Source organism: Lolium rigidum, chromosome 2 (genome assembly GCF_022539505.1).
Source record: "Lolium rigidum isolate FL_2022 chromosome 2, APGP_CSIRO_Lrig_0.1, whole genome shotgun sequence".
Classification (NCBI taxonomy): Eukaryota; Viridiplantae; Streptophyta; class Magnoliopsida; order Poales; family Poaceae; genus Lolium; species Lolium rigidum.
In genome coordinates this window covers 64,636,487-64,658,742 of record NC_061509.1, presented here as the reverse complement: position 1 = coordinate 64,658,742, position 22,256 = coordinate 64,636,487, and the positions used below count along the sequence as shown (strand labels likewise).

Below are 22,256 nucleotides of genomic sequence, written 5' to 3'. Positions count from 1 at the left end.
TCCTATTTTCAAGAAACGACTGCTGCTCGCGTACAGTTACCGATGCGTCTCCTCGATTTCTGCAATCTATGATGAAAAAAGGGGCCTCTCGGAGATAATGACACGTGCCCACTCATTCCTTAATGCTTCTTTGCGGTTTATAATCTTTCAGATCAGACTTTTCCTTTTTCATACTTCATTCTCGCATCCCCTTTCTCTTTCTTTCATCTTCTCCACTCATAACCGTTGCGCCGCCGCCGCCGCTTTCCAGATGCTCCCCAGATCCATCAATGGTGAAGAAGAAGAACTCCACTGTCGCCTCCAGCACTGCAAGCGGCGGTGCCACCGCCAAAACTTCTCCAAATCCACCGAAGAGAGGCCCTCCAGATGCTGGTCCTCCAGCTCCGGCGCCGCCAGCGCCATCAAGTTCTACGGCTGGGCCCAATCCTGGCGATTGGTCGGCGTCTACCACCACGAAGCGCGATGAAAAGAAGGCTCGGAGCCTTGGACTAATCTCTTCCGACGAGGGGAATGTCATTCTCCCAGGTGCGATTTCATGGCCTAACCCTCCTGCTGGTTTTACCGTGATGTTCTTGTCGTTCTTGTACCAAGGCCTTTCACTACCTGCCCACAAATTCCTTCACCACCTTCTCCGAATTTATGAGATCCAACTATGGCAGCTGACACCCAACTCAATCCTTCACCTTGCCATTTTTATCACTCTTTGCGAAGCGTTTTTGGGCATTGAGCCCCACTTCGGGTTGTGGAAGAAAATTTTCTTCGTGAAAAGATACAACAATAGTGGCGGATCCTTTGTCATTGGGGGAGTCGGGTTTGTTGCCCGTAAAGAGGTTAATTACTTCAACTTTCCGATGAGAGAATATGTGCAAGGATGGAGACTGAAGTGGTTCTACATTATAGACTCTTCATCAATCGAATCTCAGCTTCCTCGCTTCTCCGATGTTCTCGAAGCCAAGCCTAAGCAATCCTGGAAGAATATCCTTTCGCCCGAAGAAAAGCCAGCAGTCGACATATTATTTGATAAATTTCTTCGGATCAAAGAAGCTGACGGCCAAACCATGATAGGCACAGAGGTAGCCGCTGTGTTTCTGAAGCGTCGAATCCAGCCGATCATGGTTAGGGCTCACCCGATGTGGTTATATTCGGGTCCCAAGGATGAGACTAGGATAAATATCGCCGAACTATCAGAAAAGGAACTGCTCGATGAAGTTCGGCGTCTCACTCTTTTCAGCCAGGAAGACTCAATCCCGCTGATATCTTCCCATCCACCGTTTGACGTTGATCATCCGCCAACGGAGGTAATTTTTCCTTTCCATGCTCTTACTGCACTATTTCCCTTGATCAATGTGACTGCTAATGTATTTATTTGTTTTACTTCAACAGATCCCCATAACTCCCGAAGACTCGCGAGACCTGCCGAACAACGCTTCTGAGGGAAGAGATTCATCTGCCCCTGTAGGTTGTCATACTGAAGTTGAAACACAAGCTCAAAGGATGACTGCGACAATCTGATGAATTCTGAAGCTGATTTTATCAATCCTTCATCCCCAACCAACGATATTAGCGACACAGCGGGGTCAATGCGTGATGACGACGCTGATCATGTTGCCTTTGTTGATGCAGCTGTGGAGGAGGCCAAAGCTTCGCCTGTGAAGAGGTCATCCGGCGGTTTTGCTGACGAAGATGATCTCTTCGATCTGTAAGTCCTTACTTCCTTTCCCAGAATTTGTATTCCTGGACTTTTGCCAATTTTTCCCTTTTTCGCAGCGACGAAGGTCTCATCGAACCCCCGTCCAATAAGGCCAAGTCTGGCGCTGTTCTGCCTAACCTTGCAGCTTCCGACGCTTCAGCCCCTGCTGCGGCCCCCGCAGCCCAAATGTCGACTGCTTCCTCCCTTTCAAAGGGGAAGGATACTCCTTCGACTGCCGCAACTCCTTCTTCAGGGAAACCTGTGAGTCTTCTTCTGCAAGCTCTTCCTGAATAGATCTTGGCTAATAGTGTTTTTCGTCTGACACCTGTTTTTCTTTATCGCCCAAGGATCTGCGGGCAGTCATATCGTCTTTAGAGGCTTTCGCCTCTCAATACACTTCCCTGGAAGCTGACAAGGCCCGTCTGCAAGAGGAGGTCAAATCTTCCTCGTCAAAGCTAGAGGGCGCAACAAAGATAGCTGCCAAAGCCCGTCAGGAAGTTGACTCCCTAAAGAGGGAGCTCGAGGGGTTGAAAAAGAGGCTGAAGGATGAAGAGGCTTCCAGGCTAACCGCTGAGGCTTGGTCGATTGAGCGGGACGATCTTCTTCGTCATTCTTCCTTGGCCTTGCTGGGTAATTCCCTTTCTGCTCTTTTGTTGACTATTAACTCGCGGATGCTATCCTTTGCTAATGAATCCCTCTTATTTCGTTTTTCACAGAGGCCGCTGATATTCCTGTCGAAGCCCTGGACAAGCTCCCGAACAATTCCCCAGCGAATGCCCTGTCGATGACTCTTGCATCCCATCAGCTCACGCGGGACCTCCTTCAGAAGGGCAAGGGAGTCATGGCAAGGATGCGCTCGATGATCTTCCCCAAGATTAATCAAGAGAAGACTTTGGGGCAACTGATTGACGCTTTCACCGTCAATACTAAGGAAGTCAACGAGGTATTCAAACGTACTTCACGCACCTATGGCGCCCTCCTAGCCTTCCAACTCATGATGGGTCATGGCTTCAAGGCCGATATTGAAGAGATGTCTAAAGAACTGCCAAAAGAGCAAGATGGGCAACTTGTCGACCTGAGTGTCTTTAAAACTTCGGCTCTTAAGTGTGCACGCCAACTCCTTGAGCTGGTTTCGACAAAGAAATCGCCAATTGGTCCAAGTTTATCAAACCAGACCCAAGCCCCTTGATTCTTGTAACAGACTTCCTTTTAGCTTGATTTGAAACAATGTCCTGCCGTAAGACTTGTGGTTGTAATGAATTCCATGCTGGCAATGTTGCTAGTGTACTTTTATTATGACATTAATTTTTACTTGCACTCTCCCGATGGGAGTAACTTCCAATGCTGAAGCGATACGATCCAACATACCCTTTGACGCTGTTTTGCAGGTTTTCCCCGTGCCTGCGTTTGTCGATGATTCTTCGGGTGCTGTTTCCGAAAGTGATCGACTCCATCGTATGAAGGATCAGATCGCACAGATGGAAAAGGATTTGCGCAGTACCTATGCCTTGGCCGCCATTATCAGAAAGAAGAGCGAGATTGCGACTGACGTAGAGCGCTATGCTCTTACTGAATTACATAGGGCCACCGAAAGTTTAAACTGTAAGCTCCCTTGTCCTTTTGCTCCTTGTTTTTCTTCAAAATGCATCGTCTGAACTTCCCTTGTTTCCTTTGCTAGTCATAGCTCTGAACCGTCGTTGAAGAGAACAAGCGGATTCACGAGCGTGTGAACGCATTGACCCAGCTATCATCGGCAGATGAGGTTTTCTGGAAAGAGCACTCGAAAGCTTCGGCTGTTGCAAAGTTCCAAGATCGGGTCTAGCAGGTCCATCGCTTCTTCGACAAGTGCTACAAGGGGCTGAGAGTAATATGGAAGACGATGTTTCCTTTGAACGCGGTCCCTCCCACGTTGTTGACTCTAATGTCGGAATTTAGCAACACCAAGAAGATTCGAGACTTGGAGCGAGCTCAAGTTTTTGCAGGAGCCAGATTTACACTTGCCCTCATCCTTGCACGTTATCCTTCGGCAAACCTGCTGACTATTGCCAATGCGGTGGGTGGTTTGGAGCCGCTGTACCCGAAAGTAGTACTGCCTGCCAATATAATTGTCGATAGGCTTGAAGAGAATTCGAAGACACCTGAAGACAAAGAAACTCCACAAGAGTAATTCAGGGTCAAGCTCTGATTGTAAATAGAAGCCTTTGGATATTACATCCGAGTGTTTTAAGTTTTAAACTATTTTTTATCGGTAGATGCATATATATGCACTTTTACCATGTTAATGCCGTTGGCAGATTTTTGAAGGAGCAAATCTTAATTACTCGTTTAAGCGTATGTGAGTTCGTTGGTCAGCAAATTTTTTGAGTGATCAGCTCGTGTTGCGGGTCTTGCTAAACCCGTTGTGTGCGCAACTTTGCTTTCAACCGATGCATGTCTTGACAGCAGCTCCCGAGTATATCGGGAGCACTAACTCTGCCGATGACCTCGTCGTTCTTTGATACTTCCATAAGTAAAGTACCGAACGTGGGTCGTTATTATACGTATTCCCTGATCCTTGCTATTTTTCGGCACTCTTTGAGGCATCTATAGCAAAGGAAAATAGTAGGGTCCTTGTTGTTTTCGCATCCTTTAGCACTCGTAATTTCAGAGGCTTTCTGGAGCGAAAACTTTGGTCGTGTTCTTCATCGCCCCAGTGTTCGCCGAAATATGCGAACACGGCTCGTAATGATGTGGTTCGGGTGTTCCGAATTACTGTAATGCTTTTTTAAGGAAACAAAACTTAAGTTCTCATTAATAAAGTAAGCAAGGAACTAAGGGGCGAAAAAGAGCCCTGTTGAAAAGAAAGAAAGAAAAAAGTAAATGCTATCAATCCGCTTAAGCAAGGGGAGGGTTCTTCTTATCTTCTGGCTTGTCCACCGCGTCAGCGATTTTTGAAGCATCGTTGATGTCGGCAGGGGTCCCGGCAGTGATTGCCAGCTTTTTGTTTTCCCCTATGGCTGTTGTGCCATCGGCTGCCAAACTTTTCACTGTCGAAGCTTCTAAAGTGAGATCGGCTGGCTTCTTCTTCGTCTTCCTGGCGCATTCATCTTCCTTACTATCGTGTGCCGACGATTTTGAAGGGAGGTCAACAACTTCCTGCATGAGCCCAAACTTTGCAGCGATCCTCTGGAAATCGCGATCACAATTATCCGAGCGCGAAAAACTTCCATGGACTGTGATGTTTGTCCCGTTGTTCCCAGGCATTTTCAGCTTGAGGTATGCATAGTGCGGCATAGCCATGAACTTGGCAAGCTGATCTTTTGAGTATAGCATGGTACTGTGATTCCCAATTTACCACCTCGAACTCGATCTTTTCCTTCCTGAAGTTGTCGGGTTTTCCAAAGACAACGTTCAGATAAACTTTGCCAATAGAGTACGCCGGCGAGGTGGGGAGGATCCCATGGAAACATGTATATGTCTCTTCTAGCATCCTCATCGTGATTCCCATACTTTTGATCGTATCGAGGAATATCAAGTTTAGTCCGCTTCCACCATCCATGAAAACTTTGCTCATCTTAAAGCCTCCAATTTGCGTTTCAATTACTAGAGCAGCATGTCCTGGCTTTGGAATTGTCATCGGGTGATCTGCTCTGCTGAACGTAATGCTCTGAGATGACCAGTCGATGTACTCAGGGATATTGGCCATGATGCTTTCTGCCAGGTTGATTTCTTGTGTGAGCTTCTTCATCTCCCTTCTTCAAACACCAGTTCTGTGGATCATGCTCATCTGCCCTCGTGGTGGCGGAAAGGACTCGTTGTTCTTGTGAGGCTGAGCTTGCTGAACCTGGTGTGGGGGTGCAGGCGGTGGAGGTGGCGGTATCTGCTGCTGCTGAATGAGCTTCTGCCTCTCGATGAACTGTCGACAGTCTTTGAGCAGGTGACTTGACTTCTTCTTGTTGTCTTTAGAATCGATGTACGCGTGCAGGTAGCAAGGATCGTTTATCTGCTCAGTGAAGGGTAACTTGGGGGTCCTCTGAGGTCGTGGTTTGTAGTTGCCGCGGTTCGCAGAGTTGCTCTGATTGCCATCCTGCCGATCATCTCGTCTGTCGTCGTACCGATCATCTTGTTGATCGGAATATCCGGCGGCAACCAGGTTGCTGTCATCGTAACTGCGGTCTTTCCTTTTCTTGCGGTGATCCCTGCGTCCACCCGAATCATTTTTCGGCTGGTCATCGTCTTCGTCGCCGCTGCGCTGTCGTGGCCTCCGTACGTTGTCTTCGCCATCAGCCCAACTGTTGGTGATTTCCATTAACTTGGTTATGGTTTTCAGCTTCTTGGGCCCGAGTTCCTCTATGTATGTTTCACGTCGGATGTCGTCGCTGAAGGCATCGATTGCTCTGTCGATAGAAACGTCTTCAGCAGCGTTTAGGAGCTTGGTGAACCTGCCGATGTATGCGCGCATCGACTCCTTCTGCTTATGCTGGCAATGTCGTGACTCCTCGATCCCAACAGGCCTTTTGTACGTCGCTTGGAAGTTAGCGAGAAAGCGTCCACTAGGTCGTCCCATGATTTGATGGATCCCTTCGGCAGGCCTCTCAGCCAAGCCCGCGCTGAATCTTTCAGGTAAAGCTGTAGGCACTGCATCGCTGCTATCTGGTTTCTTTTGTGTAAGATCACGGTCTGCAGGTAATCGTCTATCCATGACCTTGGCTCATGTTGCCCATCATACTTCGCGGCGTTAGTAGGGTGATACGTCTCAAACGTATCTATAATTTCTTATGTTCCATGCTACTTTTATGATCATACTCACATGTTTTATACACACTTTATGTCATTATTATGCATTTTCCGGCACTAACCTATTGACGAGATGCCGAAGAGCCGATTCTTGTTTTACTGCTGTTTTTGGTTTCAGAAATCCTACAAAGGAAATATTCTCGGAATTGGACGAAATCAACGCCCAGGGTCTTATTTTTCCACGAAGCTTCCAGAAGACCGAAAGGATTACGAAGTGGGGCGACGAGGCGCTGCCACGCCAGGGCCGCGCGGCCAGGCTAGGGCCCGGGCCGCCCTGTTGTGTGGGGCCCTCGTGTCGCCCCTAAACCTACCCTTCCGCCTACTTAAAGCCTTCGTCGCGAAACCCCCAGTACCGAGACCCACGATACGGAAAACCTTACTGTGACGCCGCCGCCGCCAATCCCATCTCGGGGGATTCAGGAGATCGCCTCCAGCACCCTGCCGGAGAGGGGAATCATCTCCCGGAGGGCTCTTCATCACCATGATCGCCTCCGGATCGATGTGTGAGTAGTTCACCCCTGGACTATGGGTCCATAGCGGTAGCTAGATGGTTGTCTTCTCCTCATTGTGCTATCATGTTAGATCTTGTGAGCTGCCTATCATGATCAAGATCGTCTATTTGTAATGCTACATGTTGTGTTTGTTGGGATCCGATGAATATTGAATACTATGTCAAGTTGATTATCAATCTATCATATATGTGTTGTTTATGTTCTTGCATGCTCTCCGTTGCTAGTAGAGGCTCTGGCCAAGTTGATACTTGTAACTCCAAGATTGAGTATTTATGCTCGATAGTGGGTTCATGCCTCCGTTGAATGCAGGACGATTGTGAGAAAGTTCTAAGGTTGTGGATGTGCTGTTTCCACTAGGGATAAAACATCGATGCTTTGTCTAAGGATATTTGTGTTGATTACATTATGCACCATACTTAATGTAATTGTCTGTTGTTTGCAACTTAATACTGGAAGGGGTTCGGATGATAACCTGAAGGTGGACTTTTTAGGCATAGATGCATGCTGGATAGCGGTCTATGTACTTTGTCGTAATGCCCTGATTAAATCTCATAGTAATTATCATGATATATGTATGTGAATCTCTATTTGTCAATTTCCCAACTGTAATTTGTTCACCCAACATGCTAGTTATCTTATCGGAGAGACACCACTAGTGAACTGTGGACCCCGGTCCATTCTTTACATCTGAAATACAATCTACTGCAATACTTGTTCTTTACCTGTTCTTCGCAAACAAACATCATCTTCCACACTATACGGTTAATCCTTTGTTTACAGCAAGCCGGTGAGATTGACAACCTCACTGTTACATTGGGGCAAAGTACTTTGATTGTGTTGTGCAGGTTCCACGTTGGCGCCGGAATCCCTGGTGTTGCGCCGCACTACACTCCTTCACCAACAACCTTCACGTGCTCCTTGACTCCTACTGGTTCGATAACCTTGGTTTCTTACTGAGGGAAAACTTGCTACTGTATGCATCACACCTTCCTCTTAGGGTTCCCAACGGACGTGTGTCAATTGCACGCATCAAGCTCTTTTTCTGGCACCGTTGCCGGGGAGATCAAGACACGCTGCAAGGGGAGTCTCTCACATCCAATCTCTTTACTTTGTTTTTGTCTTGCTTTACTTTACTTTATTTACTGCTTTGTTTGTTCTCTATATAAAAAACACAAAAAAAATTAGTTGCTAGTTTTACTTTATTTATTGCTTTGTTTGCTATCTCTATATTAAAAACACAAAAAAATTAGTTACTTGTTTTACTTTAGTTTATTTAGTTTTCTTTATTTACTACTGTTAAAATGAATACTCCTGAAAACACTAAGTTGTGTGACTTTACTAGCACAAATAATAATGATTTCTTATGCACACCTATTGCTCCACCTGCTACTACAGCAGAATTCTTTGAAATTAAACCTGCTTTACTAAATCTTGTTATGAGAGAGCAATTTTCTGGTGTTAGTTCTGATGATGCTGCTGCCCACCTTCATAATTTTGTTGAACTTTGTGAAATGCAAAAGTATAAGGATGTAGATGGTGACATTATAAAATTAAAATTGTTTCCTTTTTCCTTAAGAGGAAGAGCTAAAGATTGGTTGCTATCTTTGCCTAAGAATAGTATTGATTCATGGACTAAATGTAAAGATGCTTTCATTGGTAGATATTATCCTCCCGCTAAAATTATATCTTTGAGAAGTAGCATAATGAATTTTAAGCAATTGGATAATGAACATGTTGCTCAAGCATGGGAAAGAATGAAATCTTTGGTAAAGAATTGCCCAACCCATGGACTAACTACTTGGATGATCATCCAAACCTTTTATGCAGGACTGAATTTTTCTTCGCGGAACTTATTGGATTCAGCTGCTGGAGGTACCTTTATGTCCATTACTTTGGGGGCGGCAACCAAGCTTCTTGATAATATGATGATCAATTACTCCGAATAGCACACTGAAAGGGCTCCACAAGGTAAGAAGGTAAATTCTGTTGAAGAAACCTCCTCCTCCTTGAGTGATAAGATTGATGTGATTATGTCTATGCTTGTGAATGGTAGATCTAATGTTGATCCTAATAATGTTCCTTTAGCTTCATTGGTTGCTCAAGAAGAGAATGTTGATGTGAATTTCATTAAAAGTAACGATTTCAACAACAATGCTTATAGGAATAATTCTGGTAACAACTATAGGCCATATCCTTCTAATAATGGTAATGGTTATGGTAATTCTTATGGTAATTCTTACAACAATAATAGGAGTGTACCCTCTGGTCTTGAAGCCATGCTTAAAGAATTTATTAGTACACAAACTGCTTTTAACAAATCTGTTGAAGAAAAACTTGGTAAAATTGATATTCTTGCTTCTAAGGTTGATAGTCTTGCTGCTGATGTTGATCTTTTAAAATTGAATGTTATGCCTAATGAAGATAAAGATACTAAGTCATTTGCTACAGCAAACGCCATACAAGTTCGAATTAATGAAAATATTAGATTGATGGCTGAATTGCATGCTAGGTGGGAAAGAGAAGAAAACGAAAAACTAGCTAAAGAGAATAATGTAGCTAAAGTTTGGACTATCACCACCACTAGTAATGTTGATGCTCCACATGTTGCTACACCTCCTACTATCAATGGTAAAATAATTGGTGTTGGCAATGTTTCTACTCCTAGTACAAAGCGTACAAAACTGCCTGAAACTGCTAAAACTGCTGAAACTGCTTGTGATAAAACTGCTGAAATTTTTCAAAATATTGGGGACAATGATCCCATTGCTGTAGATCATAATTATTTAGATTTTGATGATTGTCATATCTCTGAAGTTATAAAGTTCTTACAAAAACTTCCTAGAAGTCCTAATGCTAGTGCTATAAATTTAGCCTTTACAAAACATATTACAAATGCTCTCATTAAAGCTAGATAAGAGAAATTAAAACTTGAAGCTTCTAGTCCTAGGAAGTTGGAAGATGGTTGGGAGCCCATAATTAAGATGAAAGTAAATGATTTTGATTGTAATGCTTTATGTGATCTTGGTGCAAGTATTTCTGTTATGCCTAAGAAACTCTATGATATGCTTGACTTGCCACCATTGAAAAATTGTTATTTGGATGTTAATCTTGCTGATCATTCTATAAAGAAACCTTTGGGGGGGATTGATAATGTTCGCATTATGGTTAACAATAACCTTGTCCCCGTTGATTTTGTTGTCTTGGATCTTGAATGCAATGCATCTTGTCCCATAATTTTAGGAAGACCTTTTCTTCGAACTGTTGGTGCTATTATTGATATGAAGGAAGGGAATATTAAGTATCAATTTCCTCTCAAGAAAGGTATGGAACACTTCCCTAGAAAGAGAATGAAGTTGCCTTTTGATTCTATTATTAGAACAAATTATGATGTTGATACTTCATCTCTCGATAATACTTGATTCACACATTCTGCGCCTAGCTGAAAGGCGTTAAAGAAAAGCGCTTATGGGAGACAACCCATCATTTTACTACAGCACTTTTGTTTTATATTTGAGTCTTCGAAGTTGTTACTACTGTAGAAACCTCTTCTTATCTTTATTTTATTCCATTGTTGTGCCAAGTAAAGTCTTTGATAGTAATGTTGATACTAGATTTGGATTACTGCGCAGAAACAGATTTCTTACTGTCGCGAAATTGAGCAGCCCCATCTGTAGATAACTCAGAAAATTCTGCCAATTTACGTGCGTGATCCTCAGATATGTACGCAACTTTCATTCAATTTGAGATTTTTTATCTGAGCAAGTTAAGTGCCCCAGAAAAATTCGTCTTTACGGACTGTTCTGTTTTGAAATATTCTGCCTTTTATTTCGCATTGCCTCTTTTGCTATGTTTGATGGATTTCTTTATTCCATTAACTTTCAGTAGCTTTGTGCAATGTCCAGAAGTGTTAAGAATGATTATGTCACCTCTGAATATGTGAATTTTTGATTATGCACTAACCCTCTAATGAGTTTGTTTTTAGTTTGGTGTGGAGGAAGTTTTCAAGGATCAAGAGAAGAGGATGATACAATATGATCAAGAAGAGTGAAAAGTCTAAGCTTGGGGATGCCCCCGTGGTTCATCCCTGCATATTTCAAGAAGACTCAAGCATCTAAGCTTGGGGATGCCCAAGGCATCCCCTTCTTCATCGACAACTTATCAGGTCACCGCTAGTGAAACTATATTTTTATTCAGTCACATCTTATGCACTTTACTTGGAGCGTCTGTTTGCTTTTGTTTTTTGTTTTTGTTTGAATAAAATCGGATCCTAGTATTCTTTGTATGGGAGAGAGACACGCTCCGCTGTTTCATATGAACACATGTGTTCTTAGTGCTACTTTTAATGTTCATGGCGAAGGTTGAAAACTACTTCGTTCATTGTTATATGGTTGGAAACAGAAAATGCTGCATGTGGTAATTGGTATATTGTCTTGAATAATTTGATACTTGGCAATTGTTGTGCTCATATAGATCATGTTTAAGCTCTTGCATCATATACTTTGCACCTATTAATGAAGAACTGCATAGAGCTTGTTGAAATTTGGTTTGCATGATTGGTCTCTCTAAGGTCTAGATATTTTCTGGTTAAGGTGTTTGAACAACAAGGAAGACAGTGTAGGTCTAGATATGTTCTTATGTAAGTTTTGCTGTACCGCTTCATACTTGTGTTTGCTTCAAACAACCTTGCTAGCCAAAGCCTTGTACTCAGAGGGAATACTTCTCGTGCATCCAAAACCTTGAGCCAAAACCTATGCCATTTGTGTCCACCATACCTACCTACTACATGGTATTTTTCTGCCATTCCAAGTAAATACTTCATGTGCTACCTTTAAACAATTAAAAAGTTATTATCTCTTATTTGTGTCAATGTTTCATAGCTCATGAGGAAGTATGTGGTGTTTTATCTTTCGATCTTGTCATTTACTTCGGACGTACTTTCACCAATGGACTAGTGGCTCATCCGCTTATCCAATAATTTTGCAAAAAGAGCTGGCAATGGGGTTCCCAGCCCCAACTAATTAACTTGCATTAATAATTCTCTTCACATGCTTTGCCCTGATCAATCAGTGAGCAACATAATTTTGCAAAAAGAAAAAGAAAAGAAAAAAATAGACACTCCTCCATGGTATGAGATTGTTGGAAGGCACCCGAGGATTCGGTTAGCCATGGCTTGAGAAAGAAAAGGTGGGGAGGAGTGTCATCCATAATGAAACTAAATGCATGTGTAAACAACAGAGAAGAGGGATGATCTACCTTGGTGGTAGAAATAACGTCCTTCATGGGAGCCGCTCTTGAAAGTCTGGTTGATAAGGTAGTTAGAGTACCCACTACCATTCGTTGACAACAACAAACACCTCTCAAAACTTTACTTTTATGCTCTCTATATGATTTCAAAACTTGAAAAGCTCTAGCACATGATTTAATCCCTGCTTCCCTCTGTGAAGGGTCTTTCTTTTACTTTATGTTGAGTCAGTTTACCTACTTCCTTCTACCTTAGAAGCAAACACTTGTGTTAACTGTGTGCATTGATTCCTACATATTTGCTTATTTGCATTCATCATATTACTTTGTGTTGACAATTATCCATGAGATATACATGTTGAAGTTGAAAGCAACTGCTGAAACATATATCTTCCTTTGTGTTGCTTCAAAACACTCTACTAAGAATTTATTGCCTTATGAGTTAACTCCTATGCAAGTCTTATCGATGCTTGTCTTGAAAGTACTATTCATGAAAAGTCTTTGTTATATGATTCTGTTGTTTAATCATTGTCTTTACCATTGCTTCGAATCACTTCATTCACTTCATATGCTTTACAATAATATTGATCAAGATTATGATAGCATGTCACTTCAGAAATTATCCTTGTTATCGTTTACCTACTCGAGGGCGAGTAGGAACTAAGCTTGGGGATGCTTGATACGTCTCAAACGTATCTATAATTTCTTATGTTCCATGCTACTTTTATGATGATACTCACATGTTTTATACACACTTTATGTCATTATTATGCATTTTCCGGCACTAACCTATTGACGAGATGCCGAAGAGCCGATTCTTTGTTTTACTCGCTGTTTTTGGTTTCAGAAATCCTACAAAGGAAATATTCTCGGAATTGGACGAAATCAACGCCCAGGGTCTTATTTTCCCACGAAGCTTCCAGAAGACCGAAAGGATTACGAAGTGGGGCGACGAGGCGCCGCCATGCCAGGGCCGCGCGGCCAGGCTAGGGCCCGCGCCGCCCTGTTGTGTGGGGCCCTCGTGTCGCCCCTAAACCTACCCTTCCGCCTACTTAAAGCCTTCGTCGCGAAACCCCCAGTACCGAGAGCCACGATACGGAAAACCTTACTGTGACGCCGCCGCCGCCAATCCCATCTCGGGGGATTCAGGAGATCGCCTCCGGCACCCTGCCGGAGAGGGGAATCATCTCCCGGAGGGCTCTTCATCGCCATGATCGCCTCCGGATCGATGTGTGAATAGTTCACCCCTGGACTATGGGTCCATAGCAGTAGCTAGATGGTTGTCTTCTCCTCATTGTGCTATCATGTTAGATCTTGTGAGCTGCCTATCATGATCAAGATCGTCTATTTGTAATGCTAAATGTTGTGTTTGTTGGGATCCGATGAATATTGAATACTATGTCAAGTTGATTATCAATCTATCATATATGTGTTGTTTATGTTCTTGCATGCTCTCCGTTGCTAGTAGAGGCTCGGCCAAGTTGATACTTGTAACTCCAAGAGGGAGTATTTATGCTCGATAGTGGGTTCATGCCTCCATTGAATCTGGGACAGTGACAGAAAGTTCTAAGGTTGTGGATGTGCTGTTGCCACTGGGGATAAAACATCGATGCTTTGTCTAAGGATATTTGTGTTGATTACATTACGCACCATACTTAATGCAATTGTCTGTTGTTTGCAACTTAATACTGGAAGGGGTTCGGATGATAACCTGAAGGTGGACGTTTTAGGCATAGATGCATGCTGGATAGCGGTCTATGTACTTTGTCGTAATGCCCTGATTAAATCTCATAGTAATTATCATGATATATGTATGTGAATCTCTATTTGTCAATTGCCCAACTGTAATTTGTTCACCCAATATGCTAGTTATCTTATCGGAGAGACACCACTAGTGAACTGTGGACCCCGGTCCATTCTTTACATCTGAAATACAATCTATCGCAATACTTGTTCTTTACTCGTTCTTCGCAAACAAACATCATCTTCCACACTATACGGTTAATCCTTTGTTTCCAGGCAAGCCGGTGAGATTGACAACCTCACTCGTTACGTTGGGGCAAAGTACTTTGATTGTGTTGTGCAGGTTCCACGTTGGCGCCGGAATCCCTGGTGTTGCGCCGCACTACACTCCTTCACCAACAACCTTCACGTGCTCCTTGACTCCTATTGGTTCGATAACCTTGGTTTCTTACTAAGGGAAAACTTGCTACTGTACGCATCACACCTTCCTCTTGGGGTTCCCAACGGACGTGTGTCAATTGCACGCATCATAGGGGTAGGTTTGAACTTCTTAGGTGGCATTGTTTCACGGATCTTGTAGCTCAAGCAATCAGCCCCCCTCAATTCACCGTCGTACTCTTCGCTTTCTTTCGAGGCGTCGCTATCGTTTTCTCCCCTCGCGGCTCGCCGTCGCCTGGCTTTGTCGATCCTGCTCTGGGTAATCTTGTCACGTGCGTCTCTTGAGCGGTGCTTTGAGCCACTAGCTTGGAGCGTGGCCTTCTCTTTTCGCGGAACCAGATTGTCTCCCATGATTGCGAGGCTTTCCAGGGCGCCCCGATGAGCTTGAGCCATAGAACCTTCAGGTCGCTGATTGATGAGGTACGCCGTGAGATTGGCGGTTGCTCCTTCGACGGTTTTTGGCCTTAGCATCCCTGTAGTGTTCGTGGTCATGAAGGACTTGGATAGGTTTGACATTATTTCCCTGGCGTCATCTTCTGAAAGTCTTGATAGCCTTGACCGGTGCTTTCCCGCACCTTGGCTACTTCGGGAAGCGCTCCCGCGCGAGCCCCTTCGTCGCTCACTAGATTGTTCTGCCGCAAGCAGACGTCTCTCGAGGGTGGCTTGTTCATTCGATAGGCGCTCCCGATTCTTCTCCAATATTGAGCGGTAGGCATTGAGGGTCCCAACCGAAGTTCCGGCGGGGAGCGGTGTGTTGTTAAGTATGGCTGCCCGGGCGAATGCCCATTCTTCCTCCGCGATGGTGCAATTGCTATCGGCGTTGCTAGCACTGTTTCCAAAGCTACGCCGCCTGCTAGAGCTAGGGGTGTGATCTCCGCCTCCCCTGTTCCTTGCGTTCCCTGTGTTGTTGGCAGCATAAATTGGTGGCGCGCCGCCCTCCAGGTGACTTCCTTGGCAACGCTGTCGACATTGTCCTCTCCCGATGAATACTGGGCGCTGCAGATGAACGGTGTGTCGCTCGATCCCAGCCCGTGCCTGGTGTCGCAGTTCAAGCAATAGTACGAGGTCATCTCTGAAGGCGCGGGGTTATCAGATCCAACTGACATTGAAGACGTCGACCGAGGGGTCGACAGCGGGGATGAATTTGTCGAGTCCGTCAGGCCAACCGAGAGATCGACTGATGACGACATGCTTGGCCCCGCGGCCAATGGTGGTGATTTTCTTGCTGATCTGGGGGCGCACGAATCTAGCAGTCGGAGGACTCCTTCTGCGTTGATGTTGTAGTGGACGCTGCCGAACATCATCTCCATGTTCCCTTGTAGATCTGAAAAAGTCGAGCGAGAAGAGTCGCTGTGCGGGGTGAACTCATAGGAGCCGAAACGAATCGGGCTTCCCAAGATTGGCGATGACGATGATGATGGCGTCGACGAAGCTGTCGATGACATGACTGGATCTGCCGATGACGGGTCTTGTGCCGACAGGGTCCCCACAGACGGCGCCAATTGTCGAGGGTACTCCTCGGCAATGCCCTCCGATTGGGGCTTAGGGTTGATGGAATCCTGTAGGCTGACACGAGACATCGGTTAACAGACAAACGGGGAGAGAGAGTTACCCAGGTTTGGGGCCCTCGATGAGGTAAAACCCTTACGTCCTGCCTGTCTGATCTTGATTATGAAAATATTGGGTTACAATGGGGTGCCGAAGGTTTCGGCCGTGATCTCGTCGAGAGGCTAAGTGCTACGGTGACCTAGCTCTAGACTTCTGGTGGCTAAAGTTGCTAAGATTGATTGTGTCCCTCGGCAGCCCCTCTCCCGGCCTTTATATAGGAGGCCAGGTCTCAAGAGATGTGTCCGGGTACGACTAGGTTTACAAAAGACCTAGCTCTAAACTTTCCTTGTTCGGCTCCTCTTCATCTTGCACTTCAAGGAATCTTCCGCAGCACCGTCCTAGTGGCCCACCTTGCCATCGGGTATCTTCATGGGCCTCCAGTTGGGCCGTAAGGGATAGGGCAATATCGGTTACCCGAAGGGTAATGCCCACGTCACGTGATGAACGGGAGAAGACCGGTGGGCTGGATGAACTCCGTGTACCTCTCGTCATACGCCATATCCACTGTGCCATGGTAACAAATCTTCAAAGGGTGAATATCCGTTCTCCTCTCCGTCATATGAAAAGCCCGGTGATCCCTGTCATACTCTTGATCTAGGAGCCACACCATCCTACATGTTTACACAAATACACCATATTATGAGCTATTCCTAACAAATATGAGCAACACATACATGAGAATATATCCAAATAAGCCATCACACATACATCACATACATACATATACATACTTATCTAGGGATAAAAAAACATTTGAATGCACCACAAATATGAGTTATTCCATCACAAATAATAGGCATATGTAACACATTTGAATGCATTTGCATAAGAATATGGATACATACATATCTAGGGTTCCTACACATACACATTCATGAAATTTGATGTCTAGGGTTTCCACAAATCTAGGGTTTTAACACATAGATACATGAGGATATCAATTTCAACACATACACATCAATATAGATTCAACAACCAACATTTCCAATCTAGGTTCCATGTCTAAATCGAATTAAATCGGAGCAAATCTTGGATGAATCGAAGGGCAACGAAGGGGAATACCTTGAGGATTGTATGGGGATGGATTTGGCCGGCCAGATCTGTCCAATCCGTGGAGGATTTAGTGGGGGGCGGAGGAGAGGCGGCCAGCGGCGGCAGTTGGAGGAGAACCAGAGAGGAGAGAAAGAAAGAAGAAGGAGAGCTCGGGCTGGGGCGGGCGCGGGCGCCACACTTAAGTGGATGTGTGGCGCCCTTCCGAGCGGCGCCACAGTTTCACCGTGTGGCGCCGATGGGAGCGGCGCCACACATCCTGCCACGTCGGATCGGCGCATAGCTCAGCGTCGAGGGTGCCACGTCGGCTGGGATAGTGGCGCCGCCGTCACGGGCGCCACACAGTGAGGTGTGGCGCCGATGTGAGGGGCGCCACACAAAAGGGTTAGATGGGTGAAATAGTTTCGCTGGAGGGTCAGTCTGTGCTATAGTTGCAACAAAGGGTTATTTTTGTGTAAATCGCCAGCTTTTTCGGCCGTCTAGACAAACAATGAAGAGATTTATTAGCATTCAGTGATTCAGTACAACCATGGGGCTTACCGACACACGGAACAACAACGGATGCCATTTATTCATACAGTAATTGTGCACGTGCAATGCACGTGTAATCTTAGGTGATGAATATCATCACGTGTAATGCCTTATTGGAAGGAAATCCATCAAAGTACCAGATGCACGGTCCATTCTCAGAACAACTACCAGACAACAAATTTCAATCTTATACATGCAAATCTGAAGGCAAGATTAACCCGTGCTATGTGAAGTTATGAACATGAAGCAGGCGTAAGTTTCAACAAACTGAGTACATGTGTCCATAGATGAAAATTTTCAGAAAGTTTCGTACAATAGGCAAATGAGTAGGTTGTATGATAAATATAAGAAAAATTCAGTATAGCCACCTCGTACGTGTAATATATGAGATATATCAGCAATTCAGGGAAGTATAATAGCATTAAAAAATTGCAACTTCAAAGTAACAAAATCATCAAACCACGGAAAATAAACATTGTTTCAGGCACACATGATACTTGAAGCATGTATTAAACAGGTCATCCCTAGACGAAGGGAGAGCATTGTACTTTTTATTTATTATTATTTTGAACTCTCGAGCTAATCTAACTCATCCATCATAGTCGATCTCTTTACACCCTGGGTCATGTAACCAAATAGATCCTTCACAGAGGAACGATTAGATCCTTTTGATGTCTTGGATGGAGGTTCTTCAGTGACATCGATCTGACCCTCATATATGTCCCTTCTGTATAAGACCAATTTTTTCACGTGCTCCCGGATTGATGTCTCAGCACGGACGTATTGCCTAACACCTAAAACATAACAAAAGAAATATTTAGACACTATAGAAAACATATTAGTAAACACTTGGTGTGTTTGTAATCCTTGCCTTCGAGAATATTAAACTGAGAGCATTTTGCGCATGGCTCAAATGTGACAGTGGTGGCACTGGTGTTATCAAGCGACTCTGAAAAAATAATCAATAAAGTCAACGTATCTGGATTTAATATTTAAATTTGAGTACATAAGTAATTAGCTTACTTGATTGATGAACAACCTCCATGTTGGAGGCCACAACAACTGCATTGTTCTGTTCTGCAGATAACAGCTGATCGCCGAGTAGATAAGCAGACTCACCAAAAAAACGCAGGAAGATTGTGTTGTGTCCGCTATCAACTATAGCGATCTCCCTCATGACGCTAGGGGCACAAAAATCAGCCTCAGCTGGGCCGACATACGTCACGACGCCGGAAACATCTAAGAATGATTTACAATTAGTAAGCCTCAATAGTAAAGATTTGTGGAAGACATGAAACTTGACAGCCAATCAATATATGTAATCATGTATAAATTTTATATTAAACAAGAATACCAATGATAGTTCCGACTGGGAGATCGAACACTTCGGACATATTGTTCCTGTAAACATAAGTATCTATGGTTAATTAGGAAACACATGTACCTTATCGTGGTGTGGCAGAAAATTAAAGACGTAGTTTGAAAAAAAAAGTGAACCACCAGAGGGGGGCATGAGGACCATTGCTATATGGATGTAATGATTTGTAACGGCTTGAAAAGACAATATTCCCACTAAGTAAATCATGATTTGATCTATAAAAAGATATATACAGTACTAACAATGTAGATGATAGCAAACCCTAAACCCTAAACCTACATAATTCCATCTACCAATTCGAACTACTTATTAATACTTTGTTGTTCAAAACCAAGTGATAGCAAACCTGGCAGTCGAGTTTGCCGTCCAGCGGGCTTGACGAAGAGGCGGCTTGGCAGCGTCAGAAACCTAGACACCGGCCAAGTGGTCCATGAGGTAAGGGAAAGGACTTGTGCGTTGGATCTGGCTGCATATGGAGGGGATTATATAGTCAGCATGACAAATTAAATCACTGTGATTGAGTCAACGTGAGGATCATTGTAATTGATATGGAGCAATAAGGAATGAGATGATTTCTAGAAGGAAACAAATACACAATCATTAAAGGTGATTGATATCACCCAACAGAAAATGCAACTAAAAATGGAAGGGTGGGATATCATCCATTTTCATCACAACGAGAAAATCAATCGGAATATGCTCAATTAATATTAGATCCATATAATCATGGAAGGGCACTCTAATTGATATGGAGCAAAAAACGTAATGGGATGATCCCTAGAAGGAAACGAATACACAGTCATTAAATGTAACGGGAAGCATAAGTTATTCTATTATAATTTAACAACAATCGCGCAAATAAATAGTTTTAGGGTTCTCATGCATATGAAACATTATTGTCAAGTTATGAGCGAAGGCATAATACTATTTTTGAACGTGCTTTTTTAGCAAACGCATGCAGATTTTTTGTGGTTGTATCACAAAAAAACATTATGGTCACTTTTAACAAAGCGTCAATAATTAGAATCGCTATTTTCACAGGCCAGGGTACCGTCAAAAATTGGCAGGACGGATGTCATTCTACCATCAAGTTCCTTACCTCGAAGTGTACACATCAAGAATCCGGTTCAGCAAAATGCTCATGCTTTGCTACAGATCTGAAACCAAATTACGTGCTCAAAAAACTGAAAATCGGAAAGTCTCTTATATTCACCCAAATTTGGATGTCTAGTTTTGCCAATAATAGGCAACATTTAATATACCTTCCCATTTCCTCCTAGCAATTTTGAAGAGCTTGGATCGAAGTCAAACCTATCATCAGCAATCCCTGAACTGAAAACAAACATGATTCAGTAAAAATATGCATCTCGGATCTGCACCATATACTCCCCAATCAGGTGTGGCTGGTGTAAACACCCCCAACAGCAACTTCAGAAGAATATGCACACATTTAAATATGATAATACGGTAATAAAATTTCTCGAATACTCTGTAAGCGGCCATTTTTTAGTACGTGTGTAAGAAAAAAAAATTATGACCTATACTTTGGTTAGATCTTCTCACGAATACTGTAAACAGAGAGTGGACACATTTATTATTCAACACTACAGTGAAAAGAAACGAACATGATACAGGATGCAACACTTGCAAACTATGCATTCTTGAGATGGTTTATGACAATGGAGGTCAATGTAGAAGCCAACTGTGACAAACTAAAACATCATTAGTTCAATTAACGTACTTGGAGGATAAAAGAGTAGTTCACACCTTGAAAGTTGAGCTCATGATCCAAAATTTCCATTCAACTTTCCATTAAAGGGATGAATTATCAAGGACTTGAGGAGGGACGACTAAAGAAGGGCATGCATAATGATCAACCATGTAACTAAAATTATGACTAATCCATACATAAAAAGAACATTAGTTTCACAAGCTATTAGTTACGTCCTCCAATTGTGACCACAATGTTCAGATTTCAGCATTAAGTATGTTAAATCACAAAATCATGGTAAAATATGAAATATGGTAGAGGATGCAACACATGATTGAAGTAGCTGTTTATAGCCAACAATTCTGTACGTACATACGCCTACGCAAATGATAGGAAGCAAAACTCACCGGTGGCCTGAGTCACCCAGGCCACACGCATTTCCCCTTCCTTTGAACAGCCTCTTGTCACAAGAGGAACAACTTACACATCGTCGCAGTCCTTCACATCCATATTACCTGCAGTCTTCCACGACTTGGCACAACTGACTGAGACCAACTCCAACTTAATATTCTGGTCGTCTTCTTCATACTATACATGGCCATACACAAATTCTTATCAAGGTGTCCACCAGATCAGAGTCTAGCAGGTTGTTTGCCAATAACTCTCATCTGCAGAAATGTAGTTATCTCCTAAATATTTACTTTCTTGTTTGCCAATAACCCTGATCAATGCCATTAGACAAGAATTACATGTTAAGTTATCAGCTTGGTTGGCAATAACCCTGATCGATGCCATTAGACAATAACCCTGATCAATGCAGTTAGACAGTAACCTGATCAATGACATTAGACAAGAATTGCATTTTTATACAATATATAAATAATTATTTTGGAACCTAGTACCAGCCAGCCAATTAACAATTCCCATCAAGGTGACTACATAGACATAGTATACCAATAAATATATATATAGGCTCAGCTAAGAAAAGATACATGCGCACATATAAATTTAAGAATATTGTTTTTTGAGAAATGTTTCTTCTTAATAATATAATTACGTGAATACCTAATTTCATATATACGGAGATAGCAAAGGTCCAAATGAGGCATCAACACGCAAAAAAATCGAGATTTGTTGTCATACCTCAATGTATGTCAGTACATTGCCACCACCTTTTGACAGTGTGTTCCAAAGAACTCTTCCAAGATTGAGATCGAGTTTTCCTTCCTAACTGAACCTCTATTTTTTGACATGCTTTGTTTCTCAATCTTTAGTCCCTTTCAGATTGTTTGAAGCAAATACAGTTCAAGCGCTAATGTCACCAGATATCCTCAGAAATGCCCTTCTCATTTTTGTTGCTTGCGTTATGATTGTTGTTGTTCTCCCAGTTCCTTCTGACCTTCCCTACAATTTCATTAAGATCAGCTACAGGATGAATATATCAGGAGTCCAGATTACTGAAATGAATAAAGACTTGATACATCTAACTGGTAGCCTTCTATCTGTTTCACCTCTTCTTCTATTTTGACAAATCGTACATGCCAAATCCCAAGCACCGCACTAAGAACTGTAGCACTT

The 22,256-nt window shown here is 43.3% G+C and overlaps 1 long non-coding RNA gene across 1 annotated transcript; it reads right to left on the bottom strand.

Annotated features, from left to right (window-relative positions):
- Positions 1–20,013: 20,013 nt before the first annotated feature.
- LOC124686602 lies at positions 20,014–21,115 on the bottom strand. Its single transcript, XR_006997878.1, has 3 exons — positions 21,086–21,115; positions 20,230–20,299; positions 20,014–20,124 (listed from the first exon to the last, which is right to left on the bottom strand). It is a non-coding gene; the product is annotated as an uncharacterized LOC124686602 (long non-coding RNA).
- Positions 21,116–22,256: the final 1,141 nt, after the last annotated feature.